This window comes from Meriones unguiculatus, chromosome 2, assembly GCF_030254825.1.
Source record: "Meriones unguiculatus strain TT.TT164.6M chromosome 2, Bangor_MerUng_6.1, whole genome shotgun sequence".
Lineage (NCBI taxonomy): Eukaryota > Metazoa > Chordata > Mammalia > Rodentia > Muridae > Meriones > Meriones unguiculatus.
Genome location: NC_083350.1, coordinates 52004538 through 52025124, shown reverse-complemented (window position 1 = coordinate 52025124; position 20587 = coordinate 52004538). Strand labels below are relative to the sequence as shown.

The 20587-nt window shown below is 56.1% G+C and overlaps 1 protein-coding gene across 5 annotated transcripts in view; it reads left to right on the top strand.

Moving 5' to 3' along the window:
* Positions 1-4582: 4582 nt before the first annotated feature.
* Positions 4583-20587, top strand: part of Cxxc5 (CXXC finger protein 5) — a 31029-nt gene continuing 15024 nt past the window's right edge. Inside the window, exon 1 of one of the 5 annotated variants that reach the window (XM_021646454.2) lies at positions 4583-4782. The gene's annotated coding sequence lies outside the window, so the exon portion shown is untranslated. Of the gene's footprint in view, positions 5036-5084; positions 5201-10233; positions 10563-18337; positions 18356-20587 lie in introns of those variants that run through there. The other 4 variants (XM_021646451.2, XM_021646452.2, XM_021646455.2 and 1 more) reach the window with 4 other exon arrangements.

Here is a 20587-nt window from a genome sequence, read left to right as displayed (position 1 = left end):
TGTAGGTGTACGGTACATACACCTCACAAACGGTACCTCGTGGGACTGGAGAGACGGCTCGGCAGTTAAGAGCACTCGTCCAGAGGACTGGGGTTTAATTCCCAACACCCACATAACAGCTGACATCCACGTGTAACTCCAGTCCCAGGGGATCTGGTGCCCTCTTCTGGCCTCCACAGGAACTGCATGCATGTGGTTTAGAGCCTTGCAGGCACTAATACAAAGAAAGTAAAGGTTAGGGGGCTGGAGAGATGGCTCAGAGGCTAAAAGAACTAACTGTTCTTCCAGAGGACCTGAATTTGATTCCCAGCACTCAAATGGTGGCCCACAACCATCCATCTGTAACTCCAGTTCCACAGGATCTGACACCCTCTTCTGGCCTCTCACACCCGAAGTACATACATGCAAACAAAACATCCATAGATAGAAAATAATCTTATTTTATTTATTTATTTATTTTGGCTTTTTGAGATAGTGTTTCTCTGTTTAGCCTTGGCTGTCCTGTACTTGCTTTATAGACCAGGCTGGCCTTGAAGTCTCAGCAATCTGCCTGCCTCTGTCTCCCGAGTGCTGGGATTAAAGGTGTGCACCACCACGCCCAGCTAAAATAGAATTTTGTTGTTTTGTTTAGTGTAACCTTAGTTGTTTGGAACTTGATCTGTAGGCCAGGCTGGCCCCGAACTCACAGAGATCCACCTTCCTCTGCCTCCTGAGTGCTGGGATTAAAGGTATGTATGTAACACCACTGCCCAGCTAAATTTTAAGGTAAATAAGGGGGTGGGGGTAGAGAAACTAGCAGAGACTGAACCCCTGTATCAGCCCAAGTATCACAAACATGAATGCTGAACTTGTACGGATGGCCCAAACTCAGGCTGGGAGAGACAGCTAGAAAGGCCTCTCAGTCAGGGTGCACTGCGTCTAAAACAGGACCTTCTTGAATCCGCCTCTCCACACAGAAGGAAGTGTGTGTAAAGCTTTAGAAACCATAGCCTTTCCTATGGGCTGGGGGAGTCACTGTGGGACATGAAGCATATGGGCCCCACAATGAGGCTGTGCCAGAAGCCTCAGAGCAGCAAATCTCAGGGATAGAGAACAACTTTGGTATCACCTATTCGGGTTTCTTCATCTGAGAAATGGAGATAATATTGAGGAAAAAAAAAATGAGAGAGGTAAGGCCTTAATAAATGCCAGAGATAGCAGGGCTTGTTGGGGGGGGGGGAGGGCACACCTTTAATCCCAGCTCTCAGGGAGGAAGAGGTATGCAGATTGCTGTGAGTTGAGTTCAAGGCCAGCCTGGTCTACAAAGTCCAGGACAAAACAAACAAACAAACAAAAATAAATGCCCATGATAAATATTATCTGTGAGATTCAAGGGGACATGATTAGGCTGGAGTAGCCCGGAGGTGTGAGGAGGAAGAGAGAGGGAAGGAAAGGACAGAGAGGGCAGAGAGCCACACACACCCAGTATTGGGTGAGTGTGGACAGGAACACAATAATCTAGGGTCCTAGATTGCCTCATTACCCCTTTGGAAGGTAGAGCAGGTGGCTATTAGAGAAGGGTGAGGTTCTGTCCTCCACATAGGTGCTGTAGACTTCAATGCTGATTGGTTGAAAACTCAGTAGACACTTTAATAACAAAAGTAAACAAAAATGACTTTTTTGGGGGCTAGAGAGATGGCTCAGAGGTTAAGAGCACTGTTCACTCTTCCAAAGGTCCCAGCAACCACCTGGTGGCTCACAACCATCTATAATGAGATCTGTGCCCTCTTCTGGTGGGCAGGAGTACATGCAGGCAGAACATTGTATACATAATAAATATTTTTTAAAAAAATAACTTTTTTGAGGGACAGAACCTTCCCTCTTGAGAGTGGGTGGTCTTTTCTGCCTCCCCCTGCCTCCGTGTTCTCTTGTGCCCACACTCAGGAGAGAGTGTGGAAGGTAGATATTTCCTGTTCATATTGCATTTTCAGTGGCAAACTATTCTGTAGCCCCGGGTAGATTGGACAGGTAAGGATATGGATCTCCCAGCTGCTGAGGTGCAAAAAGGTAAGATTCTGAGATCAAAGGAGCCCTGGCATGTTATCATTTCCCTGAGGAAGTTCAGCCCATTGGGATACCCGGCCTCCGAGTTTGCAGGGGGGAGGGGGAGGGAGTCTCAAAAAACTGTACTTAATCACAGTTGCCTGTGCCAAATAAATAGTGCCCAGCAAGGCGAGGACCTGATGGATCCTGGCTTAGAGATTTTCTTTTTTAAATGCGTATGTGGGGGTGGGAGGCAGGGGTGCACAGGAGCGTATGAACTAGAGGACAGCTCAGAGTCCTCCTCAGGAATGCTCTCCACTTCTCTGAGATAAGGTTTCTCCTTGGCCTGGGGCTCACTAATTAGTCTAGGATGGCTGGCCGGTAAACCCTAGGGTTGTTCTGTCTCTGCCTCTTCAACGCTGGGTTTACAATCCCAGGTTCTGGGGACCAGACCCAGGTCCTCCCACTGGCAAGGAAACTCACTCCCACCCCCACCCCCTCTGGTTTTTTGAGACAGAGCTTCTCTGTGTAACCGAGCTCCTGCTGTCCTGGACTTTTGTAGACAAGGTTGGCATCACAGAGTTTTCCCCCATGTGCAGGGCTTGATTCCATGCTGGCAGGAGGCTTCAAGGACCTGCAGGCCCTTTCACTTCTTGGGTGGGTGAGGATCTCACGCTGGTTGCTCATTCCCAGGAAGTAGGTCCCTCCTCAGCTCAGTGGATGGCTCTGCTTCCCCACATACAGTAGATGAGGGGGGCTAAGTGCTGGGACATCCTAGAGCATACAGACCAGCGATAGCCTGTGCTAAATAGCGCCTGGCAGGCAAGACCAGGCTCTCTAAGCAGTTTAGGGGTTAGCATAGCATAGTGTGTCCACTGTCTCAGGACTGTTTCCATGCAGGCTGTGTTGGCATACACTGTTAGTCCCAGCACTTGAGAGGCAGAGGCAGGTGGGTATCTCTGAATCCATGGCCAGCCTGGTCTATGTAATGAATTTCAGACCTGCCAGGACTACATAGTGAGGCCCTGTCACAGACACACACACACACACCAGAAAAAATAAAAACAACTTCATATAGAAAGCACCTTTTTACCTAGCTGACAGGTTCATTTGGGGTGACTGTGAAGAAACCAGCTAAAGGTTAAGGGGAGCTAAATACTCCGTCGTCAAGGGACCCGTTGTTTAACAGTAGGTAGGAAGGGACTGGCCAGGTGTCCCCAGTCCTAGGAGTCACTCCTTGTGGCCTGGGGATTTGGGAGTGGGAGCCGGGCAACACATTCCAGATGACCTCTGCCCTTTTGACACCCCACCCCACCCCACCTGGGTTAAATCCCTAAGTCCACACACAGATGGCTTGGAGGGTGGATATTAGCCGGGCTCTAGGGAGACCCACACCAGAGAGGAAGCAGCGGTGGGAGGCGATTTCACTTCTCCCATAGAGTCCAGGGCCTGAGGCTCCCTGGTCGCTGCAGTTAACTCCCTGTTATCTGGACTCCACTTGATATCAGACTGTACTAGTTAGCACCAAGCTGACACCCCTAACCTCACTACTTCTCCCTCCCCCCCCCCCTTCGGCCTAGGGGCTGTGTTTTCTCTGGCCGGAAGGTCTGACTGCTGAAACCCCCGACCTCCCGTTCAAATCCCTTAAGACTGCATAGCTATTACTCAAGGATGATAGGAATCCAGGGCTCATTCGACGGTTCTCTAAGACATCAGCTGTAGGGTTGGCCAAAGCTGGGCAGATAAGGGAGGGGACTTTGTCAAAGGAGAGAGGCACAGTTGGAATAGGTGCAAAGATAAGCATTCTCAAATCTGTCCCGCCAGGCACCTACTCCTGAGCAGGGCTGACTGTTGCTTGGTTCAGCCCACGGCTTTAGGGCACCAGTGTTCACGCTTTAGCAGCAAGACGCTAGTTGGGCAAGACATCTGCCTCCTAAAAAACCAAAATGACCTTTCTCTGACTAGTTTCTTAATCTGTGAAATGGGAACAGGACTCTGCCTCTTTTCTTCCGGTGGGATTAGTGTCTACTGAATGCAGGAAAGTGTTTTCGGGAAGGGTGCGGTCTTTGAATTGAGAGTCGATGGACCAAGGAGCACCTGAGCTGGGAGAGGGGTGGGCAGCCAATCCTTCCTTCTCAGTCCCTGTAGCTTGATGCCCCATTGAACAGCCGAAAAGGGAGCCGAAGGTCGGCGGATTTTCCCCGGAAGGTGCGTCTCCTAAGATGCCCAGGCATCTCTTACAAAGGGGTGGTGGGCTATTTATTTATTTACTTATTTGTAAAGTTGCATGGAAAAAAGGCGAAGCCTGACGCGCGGGGGAGCTGAGCTTGGGCGGACCTCGCCAGGACGCCGGGATCTGGAGGCGCAGCGGCTGCGGCTCCAGCTCTCAGAGCCTGCGGCGTCCAAGTGGCCAAAGCTACTCTGGGAGGGAGGCCGCGGGAGGAGGGAGGGAATCCGAGGCGGAGGGGGGGTGAGGGAGCCGCTAGTCCGGTCCGGGTTTTGCCGGCAGCCCCCGGGCAGCGTTCGGAGCTTCTGCCCGGGCGGGCGCGCGGCGCGGCGGCAGAGGCGGCGGAGCCAGTGCTGGGATGTAGAGGCGGCGGCGAGAGCAGGCGTCCGAGCAGAGCCAGGAGAGGAGAGCCTCGCCCCCGACAGCCCGGCCCGGAGTCCCAGCCTGCGCCTAGCCATGCGCGCCGCCTGCTGAGTCCGGGCGCCGCACGCCGAGTCCTCCGCCCGCCGCGCCGCGAGGCGCAGCGCTCCGGGGTGATTAGTTGCTTTTTGTTGTTTTTTAATTTGGGCCGCGGGGAGGGGGAGGAGGGGCAGGTGCTGCAGGCTCCCCCCCCCTCCCCGCCTCGGGCCAGCCGCGGCGGCGCGACTCCGGCTCTGGCCCCGGGCGCGGCGGGCGACTGGAGCGGAGCGCACCGCGGCGGTGCCCAGAGCGGAGCGCGGCTCCCCGCCCCGCCCCTCCCCCTCGGCCTCGCGGCGACCGTGGCGGCTCGGACGACTCGCGGAGCCGGTAGGTGTCGGGCCACGGCCCTCCCCCGGCCCCCCCAGGAGGCCAGCCCCCTCCCCTTCCCCGCCTCCCTCCCTCTCCTCCCCCCGGGGCTCCGTGCGCGGCCGGGGCCGGAGTTCGCTGCAAGTCCGCGGAAAGTTTGGCGGCGCGGGTTCCCCCGAAGTTCAGGTGCGGAGAGCCAGGGATGGGGAAGGAGGGGTCGGCGTCTAGGAGGGGCGGGGGAAGCCCGCAGCCTAAGCCGCGGGGCCTGGGAGACCGAGCTCCGGTGATCCCCCGGTGGCCGCTGCCGTATCCAAGCCTCCCCAAGCCGCAGTAGCCTCGGTCGCAGATCACTGAGTTCAGACAAAAAGAGGGGTTTGAGGGTCGGGGACGGCGGCCTGGGCGCCGAGTAGCGAGGCCGAGGCTCTCCCAGCGGGGGACGCTTGCTCCCCAATCTCCGGAGCTCGCGGGCGCCGGGGGTCCTCACCTCGCCGAGCTGGGCGGGTGCTGCGCCTGCGGGGGCGGATCTGCGGCGCGCGCTCCCCGCCTCGGCGCCCGCTCCCCGCCGGCTGTTCGGGGGCGACCGGAGCTGCCCCGAGCGCTCCGGGCCACGCGTGGCCGTGCCTCCCCGTAGACTTGGAACGGGCGGCTGCCACTTCTCTCGGGCTGCTCGCCCCCGCTGCCTGCAGGGTGCCCGGCGGGCTGATCAAGTTTGACCTTTTTTTTTTTTTTCTTTCCGTCAAAGTGTATCACCCCCACCTCCGGCGGCCAGCCGGCCTCTCTTCTGTCCTCTGCGGCCTTGGGGAGGCTGGGGCTGCCTCTCCGTGTGTGCCCAGCTGCGTGCAAAGCCGGGGACGCAGGAGGGGGGGGTTGTTCCTCGGCTGCAGGGCTGCAGGGGGCGGGCATCCCAGGCTCCTGCCACGCCGCGCTGGCCCCGAATTTACCCCCGAAGTCCCGCCCGAGCCCCCTCCCTTTCGCGTCCCTGGAGCCGGGGGCTGAACCGCCGCGAGAGGAATGTGTTAATTTTCTTACTGGGGGAAGTTGTCCTCGCCCGGAATGGGCTGTTTTCCGGCGGGGAGCGCGGGGTGCGCCCGGCTTTGTTTATATATAGGTTCCGTAGAAAGAGAGGGACCCCGTTTTTAAAGTAGGGGGACCTGTCACAAGTGCTGGTGCCTACCGGAAGGGAGCAAGCAAATTCCTCCTTTTTTTTTTTTTTTTTTTTTTTTATCCTCCCCGGGGAATCGTATGGGGCGCGCAGAGTTGGGTTGGTGCCGTGGGTTGCAAAGAGGTACCATTGGATTTGGGGGGTTCTGTGGTGACTCATCTGGAAAGACTTGCTCCCCCTAGTCTCCTGAAGAGGGGAGAAGGAAGGTTTGGCAGCCGCACCCTGCTGGGCTCCCCGGGACCCTGGGTGGTCCGAGAGTTGGGTCTTTCAGTTGGGGGCGCCCGGAACGAGGTGCGGATTAGGCCCTTGTCCCCCCGTGCTCTCCGGGGCCCTTGGTTTTGCCGTGAGCCCCCCCCCATCCCTTGCCTCGCGGGTCTGCCCAGGAAGCGCTGGGGAAGGGGGCGTGTGGTGGCCGGCCCCCGCCCCCGCCGGAGCCGCCCCGGGGCCGCCGGCAAACAGAGTCCCTTTCAAGTTTTCCGCTGGGGCCGCCTGGCGGGGGCCGCGAGCGCGGTCGCTGCGGACTTGTTTGGAGCGCGGTTTGAACGCCCGGCGCCACCTCAGCTGCCCCCGCCCGCGGGGTTCGGGGTGTGAGAGCCTAGCGATAGTTAGGGGGCGCCTGTTAGCCCAAGCTTGCGGAAGGACTCCGGTGGCCTGGGGTCTAGCTGGAAATCCTTCCCATCCCCTTTTTTTCTTTTTTGAGAGCAGGACCAGGAGACTGTCCTCGGCTACTTCGCCTGTAACTGCGTGGTGTTGATTTAGCAGTTCTTTAGATGAGAGTCAAGCTGGAGCTTGGGGGGGGGGGGCGGGTAGTGGCCCGCTCTGCAGCTGTCAACCCCCCCTCCCCAGAACGGAAATTGTCCTTCTTCTAAGGGAGGAGGGAGGGGGTGACAGTTTGATTTTGCCCCGGGGAGGGGTGGGAACAGCTGAAGGAGGTTGGCTTCTGGGTTCCCAGTCAGCCCTGATAGCTCTAGGTCCCGTCCTCCGCCCCTTTCCGGGCAGGAGCTAGGTTCTTTAGGGGAAGCCCCAAACTAAGCCTGAGGCTGGTCCGGGTCACCCCCTTTCTAAGGTGGGGCAGAGGTTCCTGCAGAACGGAGGCCCTTGGCTGGCTGGCTGGCTTGTTAGCGCCTTGTTTATGTGTGTGTTTCGGCCCGTTTTCCCGGCTCAGCAGGTGACCCTGGCCTGGGCCTCCTATCTCTCCTGTTGACTTACCGGAGGACCAATGGCCTCCCCTTTATCACGTGAGGCCTGGAATGTCCACCCGGCTGGGCTGAGCTGGGCTGCATGGGGGAAGGGTAGCGGCCTGAATCCCGGGCTCAAGCCCCTCACATGCCTGTGTGCCTAAGAGCTCCATGGTGACCCTTCAGTTTTGCTGTTTCTTTTCTGATACCCAGTTGGCAACTGTAAAATTGACGCCCGTTCGAATGTGGGGTCATGATTTAGGTCCCACCTAATTACTCATGAGAGCTTGCAGTGAGATGGAGGACTGTCCCCGGGAGGAGGGAGAAGACTTTGGGCTGAGCTAAAGCCAATTGAGTTCCTAGGGTGCATGATGAGGTAGAGAAATGGAAGGGTACAGTTGGGACAGACCCGGTCCTACTCTTAGAATTCTGTGTGGCTCGGTGACTTATTAAGTCATGGCTAATTCTCCAGCTTTTGACTTAACTGGCCATGGATGAGGCAGACTTACCTAACTGTCATTGCCTGTAATTCATTTATTCAGTCTTCAATTGGAAATGTAAGTGCTGAGCACCTCGGCATTCTGGGAGCGCACATTCTGCCCCTGGTATGGAGGTGTGGCGGAGTGAAGGGTCTTCCTGCCCCTCCTCTCTTAACACTTGGTCTCGTCCTGGGGCTGTGTGTGGCTGTGCATGTGTGTGAAGTGTCCTTGATTAAGTATATTAATAGTTAAACTCTCACTCATAGCTGGAACTCACCAGACCACAAAAAGCCTCCCCTGTTACTCACGCACTGCTGCCCAACAAGAATACCCCACTAAAGTGTTTTCTCTGCATGCTCTTACTTCCTCCTTCCTACCCTCCATGCTGAGCCCACCTTCCCGGGCTGCTGACGGTAAGGAAGGACTGCCCCTTTATCTGCCCCAAAATCCAAAGAGCAGTACCAGCTGACAAAGATGAGGCTGTGTGGCGCAGTGTCTGTTGATCTGTGTGAGAACCCGGATGGTGTGTGTATGTAGTCAAAGTCTGTGTTTAGGATGTATATGTCTGAGCTAGGCACTGGTGGCGCACACCTTTGATCCTAGCGCTTGGGAGGCAGAGGCAGGCAGATCTCTATGAGTTTGAGGCCAGCCTGGTCTTCAGAGTGAATTTCAGGACAGCCAGAGCTATGCAGAGAAACCCTGTCTCAGAAAGGAAGAAAAGAATGTCTCTGTCTTAATGTGTGATCTTGTATGAATGATGTGTGATTTTGTATGAATTGTTACACGTATGCATCTTATATACGTATACTCGTGCACGGGAGTCTGAAATTGTATGTCTGAAGGTTGCCGTGTCCCTATATAGAGTGTGTGCCTGTGTGTGCTGATTTTGAGTACTTGGAATTTTGTAGGGTTTGTGATTTGTATGTGTTTGTTTTGAGACAGGGTCTTACTTTGTAGCCCTGGCTGTCCTGGAACTCACTGTGTAAACCAGGTTAGCCTTGAACTCACAGAGATCTGTCTGTCTCCACTTCCCAGTTTGTAGGATTAAAGGTGTGCCCTACCACTCCCAGCTCCTAGCATGTATCTACTTTATATGTGCTTGTAGGTTTAGGAGTGTCCACTCCTTGACTGGCATGTGTCTGTAATGTGAGTATTCAAGGGAACCTAGTAGTCAGTGGCTAGTGGCTGTGTTTCTCGTCCTGCATCTGCCGGTCTGACTTGCTGAGGCCCTCCCTTGCTGTTTGTGAAGCAGAGAGACTTAAAATCTCTACTCAGCTGTCCCCGTCCCCATCGTGTCCCTTACCCCTCCCCCCATTAGTAACTGGGCAGCCTCCGGTCTGCCTGCCTGCCGGGAATTTTGGAAGCCATGGAGGGAGACAGGCTGGGGCCGGGGTGACAGCGCATATCCACAGCGATGGCAGCCTGTGATTATAAGAATAAAAGGATTTTAAGGTCATGGCTGGTTTTTTTTTTTGTTTTTTTTTTTTTTTTATGTTTCTCCCCTTTGCTGGAGCCGGTGGCAGCAGAGGTCCCTGTGGTCCCAGTGTGTCTGCAGGTTGGAGTATGCCTCTATGCAGGTAAACGTCAGTGTGCGTGACTTACCTGAGAGCACAGTCGCAGATGGCCATGTAGGAGCAGAGCCTGTGAGAGTGCCTGCCTGCCTCAACCTCATGTTGAGTCCGAGGGCCTGACCTGGATTCTCCAGGGGTTGGGGTAGGGGCTGATTCCCAGTTAAAATTCCTGGTGCTGGGCATCCCATGGAGCTGTAACTCTGACAGTCTTCTAAGGGGGAGTGGTCTAGCCTCAAGCCTCGCTTATTTCCCCCTCCCCTGGTTGGGTGCTTCTGGCTTGGAGGGTAGCTGGGCCCAGTCACCTGGACAAGGCCACATCTTGGGGTGTCAGTCCCCCTGGCCCTGCTCCAGCCTCTGTAATTGCATTCTGCTGCCTAATCCCCCGCCAGCTCAATTAGATTGCAAATTCTTCTTCATTTCCTGCCTCTTGATGCTGGCCTCCCTCTGGGCTTGCAGGAGTTGGGGGTGGTGGGCAATCCCATCTCCCCTTCTTCCAGCACTGGGGAATCTGGGGGTGGGGGGGTGCTGATTAGTTCCTAGCACTAGCACACCGGCCCTGAGACTGAAATTAGAACCCCGGGGACCAGCAAGACAGGGTTCCACTAGCCCTTTTGAGCCAACTACAGGGTCCCTCTGTCCAGAAATTGGCTATTTTTTTAGCTGGTGCAGGGCTACCTGTGGAACAGGCAGTAGATCCCTTGAGCCAGGTCCCTAGGCTGAACCTTGACCGTGGCCTCCATAGGGTGTGCTCACCTCCTGCCCCCAGTTACAGTTTACCTAGCACAGCAGTTAGGATTTGCTGCGAGCTCAGGCCAGCCTCAGACTTGCAGAGGTCCTTCTTCCTGCGAACTCTGCCTTCCGGTGTGCTGGGATTTACAAGCATGCACCAGTACTTCAGCCATAGCCTTCTTTTTATCTTTTCCTTATGTCTGTTTCAAGCCGTAATACTTTTAGAGGCACCGGAGACTGCCCAGGCCTTCTAATGGATCCCCGTACTACCTCCCCTGGACTCCACCCAGACAAGTGCACATGAATGGCAGGATTCAAGAGAGCTCATCAGACCTGGCTATGAATCCTGGCCCCTGTGTGGCTCACGGTGACATATGGACAAGTGTCATCTCTACCACCAACCTGTTTCCTTAGCACTAAGATGGGACAGTAAGTGGCTACCTCGTAAGACCAGTTTCAGATTGAATACAAGAACTCAGCGTGAGGGGAGGGCCTCATTTAGTCAGCGATAAACAGAAGTTGGCTTTGGTTTTCATTTTTTGAGACAGTGTCTCTCTCTATAGCCTTGGCTGTCCTGAAATTCACTATGTAGACCAAACCTTGAACTCAGAAATCTGGGTGCCTCTGTTAGGAGTAAAGGTTTATAAGTGGGCGTTTATAGTGTTAACGATTTCCAGTGAATTGGGGGAGGGGAAAAAAGAAAAACAACCACGTTTCTCTAATAACCAGGTACGTGACCTTGGCTTCGGCACTCTCCCCACTGGTGACTTTATTTTCCCCGTCTGTAAAGTGGACGGATAGGACCGGCTTCAGGGCCTCAGAAGGTCAGAAGGCCCCCTCTAGGACAGTGGGGTGCTTAGCTCCAGCAGGCTCAGCACATGTTTTTGTTCCCTTCTTTCTTTACAATAAGCCTGGTGTGGGGGGAACCGCAGACACAGAGGCCTCGCAAGGGACTGGCCAAGGTCGTGAGGCTGGTAATGGGGCCAGGGAATGGCCTGCTGGCTCAGCTGAGCTCTGAGACAGAGCCTTTCTTCCCTGCTGGTCACTGGTCACTGTGGAAAGTGGTGGCTTGGCTGGACCTTTTTTCCCCCCCCTGGGAAGGGGAGTCTAGCCCTCCTCCCCCAGGAGTCACCCATGGCAGCCGCTGTGCTGACTGGCCTCCTGGCTTCCTCACTAGGGTGGCTGGCCGCTCTGGAAGGGCTGCCTGTGCCTGGCTCAGCCTGAAGGGAGAGGGAACTGCAGTGTTCTCCTTCCTGTTCCCTGTCCCTGTGGCCCCTCCCGCCCTCTGCATGTCCTCTGTGGACAGGCTGTGACAGAGGTGGGGGCTTCTCTAAGCCTCAGGCTCCCCTATTGCTTACTGGCTGGTCTTCTGAATTCTGTGACCTCTGTCACTCACTGGCCTGGGCTCGTTAATATTTCATGGCCTTTCAAGTCGACCCCCTGCCCCAGCCCACAGGGTCCCCTTTGTCTGTGTGCCCCCCCCATCTCTGTCACGTTCCTGACCAGAGGCTGCCCCTGCCTTCTCCACTGTGACCACCCCTGTTGCCTTGCCTGTTTCTCTCAACCTACCTACTCTTACACCTCCACTGGCCGGGCGTGCAGACACACACACACACCATTCCTATCTGATCTCTCCCCTCCTGACATCTCTGACCATCTTGTCTGCTTTTCCTCCATTTTCCTCTTTTGTTGGTCTCCCCCTCCCCAGTGGAACAGAAACCGAGGCAACTGGTCTGCCTGCCTGTCCTTGCGCCCTCCACCCTTTCCTGCCCCCTCCTCTGGCCGGGCTGGCTGGCTGGCTGGCTGGCTGGCGTGAGAGCTGGTTTTATTTATTTTTCTGTTTGTTTGGGAAGAGGGCAGTGGCAGCCCTAGGCCTGGCTGCTGCGCTCTGCTTAGAAGCAGCGGGCAGGCAGCCGTGTTGGCCTCCCAGGAATGTGGCTGGGACGCCCTGAGCTGTATTTACTCCCCTCCAGCTGCTGGGCGCAACAGGGCAGAGCCAGGCCTGTCCAGTGGCCCCCGGGGAGCCTTGGACTCACTCTGTCCTGTCTGGCAGACCCCACGTGGCTTTTGGGGGGACCAATCCCTTTCTTGCCTCTGACCTCCTGTAACCTCAGGCAATCCTGGCATGCCAGCAAGAGTACTTGTTTGCCGTGCTGGAATGAGCCTACAGTGAAGGTACTGGAAACCTAGTACCCAGCAGCCACCCTATCTCCCACCCAGGGGCCTAACCGAGGCCTGTAATCTCCCAGCCAGAATTATGCAAAACATCACTCCAGGCCTCTCTCCTGGGGTCTAGTCCTTGTGCTTGGCACAGTCCCTCGCTCTGCTCCCATCACAGGCAGGGGTGAGGTAGGCACAGAGCCAGCGTAGCTGTCCCTCGGGGCCCTCATACAGGCCCCATGTGCACACACCTGAGTGTGCACACATACATGTGTGCAGGGAGGCCTGCTTAGTCACAGCACACGCCAGGTTGGAGGCCACGCCACACTTCCTGTCATTAACTCCCTCATTCATCAGATGCTCGCAAGGGTTTCGAGCCTGCGCTTTACCAGCCTTGCAAATGGAATGTAGCAGTGGCTTCTTCCTGTACTCCAGTACCTGGCACCTGGGAAGTGTTGGAAACATTTGGCTATTGCCCTCATCAAGCTCTGCCCCCAAGTGGGTATGAGACAGGCTAGGCCACCCGAAGTCCCTACTAAATGATGCCACTATGTTGTCAGCATCTTTCTGGCCCTTTTCTGCTTTGTCTCTTCAGTAGACTTGGGGTTTGGGTGTTGTTTGTGCCCAGCTGTATACAAATGAGGAAAGGGAGGGTTATAGAGTCCGAGACTCGACACTGGCATGTGAAGTTGGGTCCCAGCAGAACCCATGACAGGCTGTGAGGACCCTAAAGACAGCTAGAGTTTTTGCACCTTCCGCTCTGCCTGAGTGTTTACCAAACACAGGCCTGGGTCTCCCTTGGCACCTGGACCCCACCATCCCAGCAGTAACCTTGATGGGAGGCAGGAGGTGGGCTGATAGGCTGGTTGGGTAAATGAATGAATGAATGAGCTGGCAGTGTGAGTGAACTCTCTGAAAATGGGATGTGGGGGTAGACAGGCTGGTATGTAGAAACCTACTGGCTCTGTGAGAAGTGGGAGTGCTGAGCAGCAGCTGGGACTGAGAGATGCGGCCAGAGACCAACAACGTGCTGGTCAGAAACCAGTGGACAAGTCATACCTTCTCTTCGGACCTCAGTGTTTCTATCTGTCAGCTGGGCTCCGTTTGGGAGTCTTTTTTGGCAGGCTACCAGCTGGCCTAGACCCGGGCCAGGCCAGCCTGGGAGGTGAAGGGACTGTGGTGGGAAGCAGGAAGCAGTGGGTGGTGAAGACAGGAAGATAAAGCCAAGAGCTTGGCTTGGAACCTGAGAAGCAGGGAGACCAGTGCTGACCTGATGTGGGCTGGGCCCTCCCTTTGGGGCCGAGCACAGGCCCACAACCCCCCAGCTACCAACTCTTGCTCCAGCAAAAGCTCATTTCCTGACATCTGTGTAGTTAGTGGCCCTGTGTGCCAGGAGGTGGCCTGTCTCCTGGGGTTAGACTGGTCCCTCCCCCCGCCCATAGTATACCCCAGCTTTATGTCATTTCCTGTTGACCCCGATGGAAGAAACCTAGCCCTTCTCCTACCCAACACCCCCTCCAAAGCCAGGTGGGAGCTTGGTTAACTGGGCTCAGAGTAGAAGGTAGAGGTGGGTGGTGGGTGGGCCCAGCCCCTTGCCGGCGCTGTCAGATCTTGGCAATCTAGAATGACGAGAGTCTAGGATCATAGACTGTTTGCAGTGAAAGGATGTTTTAAGTTGGGATTTTAGAGTCACCCAAGAGTGGGTTTTCCCGTGGGAAGGAAGCAGGGATGGCCATGCTTCAACCTCCTTGTTTGATGACAGAGCACACTGGGGTGGGGGCTTTCCTGAGCTTATGGAACCTGGAGACCTCAAGTGACTTGAGCCTATTCCTGGGACTGAAAGGCCAGTTCAGCGTGTAGCGTGTGGGCCCTGGGCCCAGTCAGGCAGCAAGGGGCCGAGGCTGTCCTGCAGGCACAGGAGGGGTCCTCCCTGTGGCAGCCTGCCGCCTGCTGCCCACGCTTCCCGAGGCACCAGCGTGAGGAGGAAATGCAGGCTGTTGCTTCCAGCGACAGCAGGCAGGGCCGGGCGGCTTCCCAGCTCCCCCTGTGACTCATGGCTGCCTGCAGCTCCCCTCCCCTGGGGTCCTCAGCAACCCCATCTGTGCAATGGGGAGAGGAGGCTTTGTCCCACAGTATGGTTTCCCTGCAGCAGTGAGACTAGGAGTCTTCCAGGGACCACTTTAAGGCTGTGGAGTGGGATCGAATAGTCCAGAAGATCAAGGACAATAGTCTTCAGGCACTGAGTTCTCTTAGAGTTACTCTGTTCTCCCCAGCAGCCCGGGGAAGGGGTGACTTGGTTCCTGAACAGAAAATGGAGGTTTATGGGATGGGAAGTCTGCCCCCCCCCTTTCTGACTTCAGTATGCCCATCTGTAAAATGGAGCATGCTATCCCACAAGGAAGTCAGCAGCTACAGCTGGATCTGTGCTGGCTGCTGGGGACTCTCTGAGTCAAGTGGCACATCTCCCAGGGAGAGCGGAATCCTTGGCTGCAGAAATGGGGTAGGGTATGCCTGGGTTACAGCATGAGTAGAAGGAGCTTGGCAGCTAGGCGGTGGCCAGAGGAAAATCCCAGCTGCTCTCCTAGGAAGATGGGAAGCAGTAGGGGGCAGACTTGGACTCTCTCTGGCCCCCCTCAGGCCTACATGGAGTCATCTCAGCCTGGCAGCTGGGTGGGTGTGCCCCTCACTGCAGGAGAGCTGGAACACACCCCCTCGTGCTCTGTGCAGGGGGCTATGGCTGCCAAGGGGTTGGGACCTCATCCAGATTTCAAAGCCTTCTGATGCCCTCCGCTCTGTCCTGAGCTGCTACCTGGTGTGGGGGGTGGGGTGGGGTGGAGGGTGCCTGACTGGCAGGTCCAGTTTCATTAGCCCAGGAGAACGGGAAAGCCCTGGAAAGGCCTCTTGGGAGGTTGGAGAAGGGGTAGGAATGTAGGCAGCTGCCACCCAGACAGACCGGCTTGCTTGAAGTAGCCTCCCCCTGTCCCCCATGCTCAGGGCCAGGAACTGGGGATAGTGTTGTGAGAATTGAAACTGGTCTCTCCTGCCCTTTCTTCCCTCCAGCTGTCCACCACCTAACTCTGGGCTCTGGTCCCTTCCCATCCCTGGCTGCGCCTGCAGAACCCCCTGGGAAGATGGGGAGGAGGCGCAGCGGGCTCGGAACAGCGGGCGCCTGCTCAGCCAAGTATTTTGCACGAGCTGTCAGAGACAGACAGGCACGTGGGGAATTCGGTGCATGTGGGGCTGGGGGAAGCAGCGGGTGGGCAAAAGGAGGGGAGCTGTGGCTGCCTCCCGGCCTGCTGAACCCTGTGGAGATGACTGGCCCCCTCCCCAGCCACACCAGAGCAGTGTGGGTTTGGAGATGCTACTGAGCCTATCCAGCGTCCAAGCTGGAAGATACTCCTCTTCTGAAGTTAGGATCCAGACAGGAATTCGGGCTGTGCCCGACTGTCGCCTCCAGGAAATAGCAGCTGACACACACACACACATACACAAACACTCTCACTCTCTACCCCAGCCTGGCACAACTTGTCTCCTGGCCAGAGTCCGGTTGGGTAGATTGAAGGAGCTTGGGTATTGCCCACTCTGAGCAAGGAAAAGGCAGAGTGGAGGGAGCGCTGTTTATAAGCCTAAAGTTGATGCTCTTGAGAAGGGAGCCTCTCAGCCTTTATAACCGTTAGACAAGGACCTCAGCTTAGTTGCATTTGTGGACCGTCCTTAATAAATACTGCTAGGCAGGACAGAACTAAGTGATACTTGATTCCCCCCACACACACACAACTAAGACCCAGAGAGAGGCATTCACTGGCTCAAGTGGCATAGTAGACTGTCCACCCTTCCCTCTATCCCCATGTGGAACCAGTGAGAAGAGGTGAGCTTTGGGGTTTGCTTGGGGGGGGGTGCCTCTAAATTTAGTCATCACTGCGTAGCTGGGGCCTCTGGGAGCAGCTGTTGGTGCACAGAGGCCTGGAGCTGCATTTAGTCTGGACAGAAATATCCTACCACCCACCCACCCACTGCTCGGGCAGCCAGGCTGTGGGCTTGTTCCCTGAGGGGCAGCCTGCTGGGCCTGGCGACCCGGCAGGACAGGCAAGATGACCCGATAGGCTTTTCCCAGATCAGGTTTCTATGAAACAGGAACCGCAGCCGGAGACTGGGCCATGGGGGCCGGGGCAGTCAGAGACTGGGGGTGGGGGGGCAAGGACGTGCGTGTATTTGCCCCTCTCTCTCTCTTTCTCTCTCTCTCTCTCCCTCTCTCTCCCCCCCCTCCTCCTTCTCCAGCTCCTTGCTGATGCAGCCTCCCCTTCACAGAGGCCTGGGGAAGCAGCAGGTTATTTATCAAGCCAGCCTCCCCGCCGTGCGTCTGCCCGCGCCTCCTCCCCACCTCTTGTGCTGGCGGCCATGAGCCCAGCAGAGCAGGGTGAGCTGGGCGGGCGGGTGTCGAGATTAGCTCAGGAGACATGAGTCACCCCATCCCTAGCAGCAGGCAAGAGCACACACTTGATGCCACCCCACACGCAACCCAGCCAGGGAAGCAGAGGATACGCCGAGCTTCAGCACCCCTAATTTCACATGCCTCAGCACGACCCACCGCCACTGATGCTCCAGGGGACCTCAGAAACTCCTGGTCCTCGTGGCGTGTACACGCTGCGGCGGATTTGGCAGGCAGGCAGGCACAGCCACAGTCAGATGCAGGCAGGAAGCCACACTCCCCCTCACGGACCTTGTATACCTTCCCATCCTGTCCAGGCTCAAGCGCTGATCTGTGGGCCGTGGCTTGCACCTTCATGAGGCTGCTGTGTTAAGCCGGGAGCACTGACACAGCGGTGCCTGTTGCATGCACTTGCACATACACAAGACTGACTCATGTGGCCAGACCGCTAGTCCCCTATTGACGCTTCCACAAAAGAGGCCTCCCCTCAGTGGTGTTGGCTTCTGATTCCCAGGTGGGAGTCGTGCTTTCCCCATCATTTTGGCTGCTGTGGTTGCATTTGGGGGCCCCGTTGCCCTTACGGGGAAGCATAGTTTAAGCAGTGTATACCCAGAGAGGGCAGGCAAGGGAAACAAGTGATAGAGCTGAGAGGAGGAAAGGATGGAGAAGGAATGCTGTGGAAAATTTGTTTTCCTGGGAGCTCTTGAGTGGCTAGTTTTCTCCACATTCAAGGTGGGGTCTGTGAGAGTTGGGGTACGCCTCCTGGTAAAGGGAGCCTGCGCTAGGATGGTTCCACAGTGCCCCTCCAGCTAGCACCCCAAGACTTCGACTTCACCGCCTAGTCTGCATGGCGCTGGTGTGACAAGAGGGCCTGGGCTGCGAGGTTGGCAGAGAGCCCGCGGTGATGTCTAAGCCTTAGCTCCGCTGGGGCCAGGGCTTGCCTTCCCTCCCACACAGAACTAGAGTCATCACCGTTTTTCATACAAGAAGTGAGAGAATTGAGCTGGGTGGGCATGGCCTCGTAGTCATGAGGGGTGTTGACTGACAGCGCTGTCCAACACCTCCACTCTAGATCATTGGGGGTGGAGCAGGCTCCCGCCTCTCAGTCTCCTCTACATGGGAAGAAGAGGGCTCCAGGAAGGCTGAAAAGAAACAGCAGTGAGTGGCCACTCAGATAATATTTCCCTCAGCTTGGAGACCCTGATTTTGGCTATTTCAGGCTGTGTCATGCCCAAGCTCTCTTTTGTTCTTGTTAGGGCAGAATCTCGCCATGTATGTAGTCTTGGCTCACTTGGAACTCAAGTATGTAGACTAGGCTGGCCCCAGACTCAGAGGTCTGCCTCCCGAGTGCCGTCATTAAAGATGTGCACCACCGCACACAGCCTGCCAAGTTCTCTGGCGTCATTTTTGTCATCTATAAAATGGAGTAAGCCTCGTCTCTGTGTTGAAGCTGCAGAAAGTGACGAGGGCTGAGGGTGTGGCTCTGCAGCAGAGCTCGTGCCTGGGATGTGTGAGGCTCTGGTTTTAGGCTCCACTGAGCCATGCTGGAGCTGGTAGAGCCCCTGTCTGCTCTACCAAAGCTAGATGTCTTGGACTTGGCCCTATCTGGAGCTGTTCTCACGTGAATGCAGAGGTGAGGGGGTTGATTGGTTTGATTCAGGGAAGAGGAACCTCACATCCTAGAAGGAAAGAGGGAGGACGAGCCGTCCATATATAGTTCCAGAGCTACTGACCAGCATAGGGTGGACATGGAAAGGGTGTGTGGAGATGGGCTCTTCCTGTGGTCAGAAGAGGCAAGAGGCCCCGCCAGCTCACTACCTTCCTAGCAACCTTCTGACCCAACCACGGGCTTATCTTCTGGGGTCTGCAGGGTAGAGGGTGAGGATTGCTGTGTATGGGGGTGGGGCGGGGGGAGCAGAAGATACACATAAGGGATTTAGCAGGGAAGTTAGTGGTCATTTTAGTGCCCGTGGCCTGAGCAAGTGTTGACTGTACGAATAACAAGCTAGCCCTGAATCAAGAGCTTCAGCTATGAGGTCTGCAGGACCTAATGGTTTGGGCCTGTTACTTGCTTTATTCCAGATCAGGCTTTGAGCTCAGCCAGGTTCAGCAGTTTGTCTTGGCTCCCCTAGACTAGATCTTCTAGGCAGAACAGGGACAGGGCCTGGCTCCAAAGCCCGAGTAGACCCTTTATTTAGCCCGCTGAACCTGTGCTTCTTTATCTGCAGAATGAGTAACGGTTGCTGTTGAGACTGCTGACCTTGCGGGCCTAAGGAGGGGGAGCCCACAGAGACGTCCCTGCTGACGAGCTCTGAGAAATTCCAGCGATGGCTTGGACCACCTAGGCACCTTACCTCTCCCACTTCTGCCTTGCTGGGGGTCTATCCCTGAGAAAGTGCTTCAGAGGGCTGTTTGGGAGGTCCCTCAAGCAAACATTTCCTTTTGGGTACACGAAGGCAGTGATGAAAACACGCCCCTGTTCCCTGTCATCTGGTTTGTTTACCACTTAACCAGACAGAGCCCCAGGTTCCCCATGGCCATTGGGGGCTCACCAAAGCCTCTCCAGCTGCAGGTTGGTCCCCACCTCAGATCACTTCCTCTTTTTGGTCAGCGTTCCTCTGTGAAATGGCTGGCTCCTTCTGCCCATTTTAAAGCAGAAGATGTCGCATATGCACCGTGCTGGCATTTGGTCTACCCTAGAGACATGGGCAGCATGGTGAACTCCAGAGTTGGACCAACCAATATTTATAAAATGGCCACTGCCCTTGTCCGAGCCTCAACACCCTTATCTGTGAAGTGGGAGAATCATGCTACCCTTGTCTTCGGGCTGCTGTGAAGGTGAAACAGGATGGTGCGGAACAGAGAACCCAGCTAGGCTTTCATAGGTGGTAGCAACTAAGCCCCTTTCCCGCAGCACCGCCCTCCCCCCAGCACTGCCCTCCTGGTTTCTGTCCCCTCCAGGCCTTGATCTTGAGAATTCTGGGAAGGAGACGGTGCCAGTCTGCTGGCTCAGCCGCCCTGGCCGCTGACCTTCAGAGCACCCAGGCTGTCAAGGCCGCCTGACTGCCTGCCGGTTGGGCGATGGGGAGCGCCAGGCAGCTCCTCGCCTGACGCCACCCGCCCCTGCTCCCACTCTCCTCTCTCCCTCTCTGCGCCTGTGTGTGAGCTAATTAATCTCAGCCCCTTTGGGAAATTAGACCGCAGCCGTGTTCTCAGCCTCATGGAGCCTGTGCTGCTACTGGGCCAAGACCTGCCATGTTTGGGGGCACTGAGGTGGGGGGCTTGGGGTGGCAGCAGCGAGATGAACTCAGCAGGACACAGGTCTCTGTGAGAACCCTTCGCCGAGGGGCTGAGGGGCGCCTGGCCTTGGTTCCTCTCTCAGAATAGTCTCCATGAGGGGACACCAGGCACACTACCTGCTATAAAACCAAGCCCCCTGCGTCCTTTTCAGCATGCCTTCCTGGTTGTCATGGTCCTCCCTCACCCCGTGTTCTCCCTCAAGGTGGGGTCATCCTCTTGCTTGCCCAGCTAAGAGGCTGATGGAGACAGATGTAATTATGGAATTTTGCTTGGGAAATTAATTTGAAAAAGTTAATTAATTGGTGGTTCCGGGGGTGGCAGGCTCCACGCCCGGCTGGCCTTGTTGACGTCAGTATTGACCCACCGGGGACATGGAGCTTCCTGGGCAAGCTGGGCAGAGGCACCCTAGTGACCCCACTGTCCGGCCCTGGGACAGGTAGATGGACAGGTGCAAAAGGGCAGCCGTATCCTGGCTGGTGGGTACCTGGGCAGCAGGGTTTGTTAGCTGGATCTACTGAAACTGACTTGGTCCTAAGAATGGCCGCTTGTCTGTATGTTAATGGCT